Source organism: Larus michahellis, chromosome 17, assembly GCF_964199755.1.
Source record: "Larus michahellis chromosome 17, bLarMic1.1, whole genome shotgun sequence".
Taxonomy (NCBI): domain Eukaryota; kingdom Metazoa; phylum Chordata; class Aves; order Charadriiformes; family Laridae; genus Larus; species Larus michahellis.
In genome coordinates, this window is record NC_133912.1 from 4,022,188 (window position 1) to 4,027,285 (window position 5,098).

The following is a 5,098-nucleotide window of genomic DNA, read 5'->3' on the forward strand; positions in this document are numbered from 1 at the left end:
CGGCTCAGCTGCAGGTCACTGCTGAGGACTCGAGTGGCTGATGGGAAAGGGAATAAAGTCAAACCGAAGCTGAAGCCGGGAGGCTGAGACCCTCAAGAGTCCTTGAGCCCTGCAGCGCAGCGCTGCCTGCTCATTACCGGGTATCCCGGGGCCAACCTGGCATCACTGACTGCTCCGGCCGCGCTGCGGAGGCAGGAGGGGGACCCCGGCGACCCCCATTGCCCCCGCTGCCCACAGCGGTGCCGTGGGGGTCCCCACCGGGGGGACTCTCCCGCTGCCGCAGCCCCCGACTCGCCCGGAATGACAAGCAGGCAGAGGCACGGAGCAGCCCAGAGCATCTCCTCAGCGACGTTCAGCCGGGTGCTAATGAGCCCCGGGCTCTCCGATCTGCTCGGCGAATGTCATGACCCAGATTAATTGCTCAAAAAGACACCCAAAGGCTGCTAACAAAAGAAAAAAAAGGAGGAAAAAGAAACAACCAAAAAACCCAAATCCACAACAAGCCCCCCCGCAGCAGCCAGCACACCCCCCCGCGCAGCCCGGAAAGCCCTGCCCGTGGCAGGAATGCGTGTCGGGGCGCCGGGCCAGCGAGCGCCGTGGGCGCACACAGCCGCCCTTGTTCCCCGCTCCCCGGCGCAGGGTCAGAGCTGCCGTCCGGTCTCCCCGCACAAGGGGAAGCCTGTTCGGAGGCAGCCGCCCTCCCCAGCGGGATGCTAACGCCTGCCCAGCGGTTGCCAGCACGACCGGAGGCTGCTGCGGGACCTCGCGCTGCACCTTCCAGGGGCAGCGTTATCCCCTTGCCAGGGGGGGGAAACTGAGGCACGTGTGCTTCAAGGGGCACGGCGTCTTCACCGAGAGCTTTTTCAGTGTCACCCAGAGTCCCCGCTGGAGCGGGGCATTGCAAGCAGGCGGCTTTTGCATCTCCGTCCCAGACCTTCCTGCCGAGAGCAGCGTTTCTGCTGCGAGCCTGCAGACCTAAGCATCTTCCAAGCCTTTGGTTTCCAGGCCCTCCAGCAGCGCACGGCTAGCCCCTGGGCGCTCTGGTAGCCGTCACTCAGCCACTAGCCACTTTCATGCCCATTCAGTGTCCCCCACATGGCTCCCGGCACTCTGTTCGCAGCATCCGATGTCCTCCGCAGGCTGTTGCCACCACCGTCTGCACGCCCGGCGGTGTCCCGACGGGTCCCCCCAGTTCCACATCGGTGCTGGGGTTGGGGAACCTCCACCGCATCCAAGGGATGCTCGTGCTCCCCGCATCCGCCGGCTCAACCAGGCACCGTGGCTCCAGCCTCCCTACACCGATGGCCACCATAATCCATTTATTGCGTGAAAAATACCTCCCTGTGCAGAAAACAGGTCTTCCCGGAGGAAGAGGCGGGGGGGCAGAGGGTCTCCCTGCCCTGCCAGCCAAAAAGGCAGGGGGAAAAGGAGCAAAGGGAGCGCAAGCGGATGGGAGACGGCTGCCCGCAGGGCTGCTGCTCTCCGGTCTTCAGGACTCCTGACCTAGTTATCGGCCAGGGAGGCAAAGCACAAAGCAGAGACAGGTGGGGGAAGAGTCCAGGCCCAGGGATGTAGAAATAAACGGGTGATGGACAAGTTAACCCAGGGCGAGGGAGCTTCCAAAACGGTCCAGGAGACGGACCCCGGCTTGGAACTGCCGCGTCTCATCCTGCCATGTGTCACGCCAAGACGGCAAAGAGCCACAGCGACATTTCAAGAGCCAGGAGAAAAGACCTTCTGACAAGAGCCTTAAAGCGCTGCCCCCCACGCAGCCGAGCAGAGATGTGGGGGCTGCGGTACCCCCGGGAGCAGCGCTGCCCGCCGCGGGCGCTTCAGTCTGCCAGGGAAAGGCAGCTCCCGGAGCGACGGCCGGGAGAGAAAACCAGGCAAGCTCAAAGTGGAATTAATAAGGCAGGAATCGTTAGCGGCGAGAGGGATTAGCGCTGGGAAGAGGCTGCCAAGGGGCACGGGGAGGGGCAGGCACCTTGGCTCAGCTCAGAGCCACGTCTCCCATCCCAGCAGCAAAATGGGAGCCAGCCCTGGCCCTGGTTTACCCAGGGACTTTCAGAGGAGAAACCTCTGCAGCCCCCCTGGAGGGGAAAGCCATGCCCTGGACCCGCCGCTGCCCGCACATGCAAAACCCGGGATGCGCACCACGCCAAGGCGTGTTTAGCGACGCCAGCAGCCGGATCCCGACCTATTCCGGGAGTAGCTCATTTGCAGCAAGCCCTGTCCCCAGCTCCAGCCCCGTGCACAGGGCTTGGAAAGTGGCTTGCAGCCTCGCCTGGCACGCTGGAGCCTGATTTCCCAGCCCGAGAGCATCCCTGCAAGGCAATCCCAGCCCGAGAGCATCCCTGCAAAGGCGACCCCAGCCCGAGAGCATCCCTGCAAAGGCAACCCCAGCCCGAGAGCATCCCTGCAAAGACAATCCCAGCCCGAGAGCATCACTGCAAGACGAGGTCCTGCTCCCAGGGACCTCTCCCTGCCGAGCAGGAGCAGCCGCAATCCCGTGTGTCCATCTGGAGCATCCAGCGGCACGTGTCAGGAAGATGCTCTGCAGCGCTGCCCGCCCGAGATGCATCCCCCCCACCCTGCCCCAAATCCCCCGGCTGCCTTTGGAGACCGAGAGGCCGCAGGCAGCAGCGCTCCCCCCCGACTCCCCTGTCTCCCCTCGCCTTTTCGGCAGGCCCCAGCCCCGGCGCGGTGCGGGCTGCGGGTGGCTGTGGCTGCGGAGGAGGTGGGAGCGATGACTCAGGAGATAATGAGGCAGATCAGAAGGAGGAGAGGGAACGGCGAGCGGACGTGGCGGGGAGGCAGCTGCGTCCTTTGGGCCTACACCCGCTCCCCCCCCCCCCCAAACCTTACTCAGCACCGCAGCTGGGGTGCGGGTACACACACCCCCGGCCGCTCTGACTCACCGTGGGGTCACAGCATCACCGGGGCGGGTGTGTGGGGGGGATAATTTTAGCCCCCCACGGGTACATCCATCCCTCCTCCTGACGGGGATGGGGGTGTCAGATGCTCCCAGCCGCAGAAAGCGGGGCTGCATTTTGGGGGGTGATGCCCCTGGGGCCCATCCAGCCCCCCACCCATTGCCCACCGCCCGGGCTCTGGCTGCTGTGCCACCCCACAGGGAGCCCACGGACCCGCCGCCCTGGCTTGGAGCGGTGCCTTTCATCCAAACCTGCCGGTTCCCCGGCTCCTGACGGGTAAACAGCCTCCCCTGCCTGGGGAAACTGAGGCAGGGAGACACCAGGCTTGCCCAAGGCTGCTGTTTGCGACGGAGCAGGAGCGGGAAGCCAGGAGTCCCGGCTCCGGTGTTTCATCTTCATCCCAAGCTCATTTATAAAGTTGTTTTTCCCTGCAGAACAAGGCCAGTCACCTGTGGGGTGGCCAATGCCACTGCGTCGCCCTTTGCTGGCCCAGCCTGTTGGTGGCTTCACCCCAGCTTCTGTGGCTGGGAGCCACCCCGCCTCGCCGCATTGTCCCCTGCCTCAGTTTCCCTTCTTGTCCAAGGGCACCCACCCACTGCACGGGCAGACCCGGCACTGTTGGGTGCCTCAGTTTCCCCCACTTTGGAGTTTGGCAGTGGGCTGTCCCATCCCCGGCAGTGCTGGGACCACCAGGGACCCTCCCCAGCCCAGCAGGGCTGAGCCCCCCCGGCTCACAGTGCCTTACTTCCCCGGGAGCTGAGCCTTGGCAAAGGGAAGGAGCTGCTTATGCAGAACAAATGGAATCAATCAAAACAAAACGCAGCGGGCCTGCTTCTATTTATTACCCATCCAAGGGTTTAAAATGCATCTACAAACATCCACAGCCATATGGAGAAGGGGAACCCACCGGGGCCACCCTGGCGGGCAGGGAAAGGCAGGGCCAGCTGGGCCCACGGTGCTCGGACAGGGGCCACCCACCACCGGCCGCCCATTCACCCAGCTGTGCCCCTGGGCTGCTCCGCCGAGCCCTCTCCCAGGGTCTTGGGGTCACCTCCCCATCTCTCGCAGCTTTTCACCCCTCCGCATCCCACCCCCAGCCTGTTCCTCGGGACCACGCCGGTCCCCAGCCACCCGCCGGTTCGGGACGATGCCACCCAGCAGCCCCGTGGGGTCCCTGGAGCAGAGGGAGGATGAGGAGCGGGGTGCCGGCGCCTGCCCAAAATAGCCGGCGTTGGGTACAGCGTGGCCCCTGCAGCACCACCTCCACGGACACTTTAGGAGCTCGGGACCCACGCTGGAGGATCCAGCAGCAGGATCCAGCCCACGCTGCCGAGTGAATTGAATCCCTGCCTGCTTTCTCAGGGCTGCCGCTCCTGCTAACAGACTCCCTGAGCTGCCGGCAGCTTCTCGCCTTCCCCCTCGGCCTTATCAGCTCGTGGAAGAGGTGGTGCTGGTGGCGCCTCGCCGCTCCCTTCCCAGCTGGGGCAGCGCTGTCGCTCTGGCACCGAAACAGAAGTCGGCAGCAGAGAGGAAGGCCAGTGAGAGACGGTTTATTAATGCACTGATGAGGCAGCGGCGTGTCAGGGTCTGCACGCCGGAGGGACAAGCTGGCTCCCGGCAGATATGGCCACGAGGACCTGCTGGGGGAAGGGGCCTTTGTGGCTGGGGGCTGCTGTGGAACGCTGTGGACTCTCGTCTTGCTTGACTGACATGGCACTGAGACTGGCCCGTGGCTAACAGCAGACCTGGGCACAGTTGCCTCAAGGTCCTGCTCCTCAGACAAGCCATGCTGGGGTGCAACCAGCTCTTCCTCCCTGTGCATACCCAGCAGACGTGCTGGGATGTGCCTCAGTTTCCCCTTGCTGTCAGTCAGTGCCTACCCTCCTCCGGGAGCCGGCCCTGGCGCAGCAGCAGGACACTGAGCCTGACCCACCTCCAAACCCTGGGACCTGCTTGTTGCAGAGGCGTCGGAGGGATGGATCCTGTGGTCTCGGCTCCAGCTCGCAGCCCCCCGTGAGGGAGCTGTGCCCCATCCCGGCGTTGGGCCCGACTGCGCATCCATCGAGAGTGAAATGACTCCGCGCTGCTGCTCGCTGCCAGCACGTGGGGTGCAGCCATGTGCTTGCGCAGCCATTACCCAGGCAATTAGCAGATGCCAGCTGGGC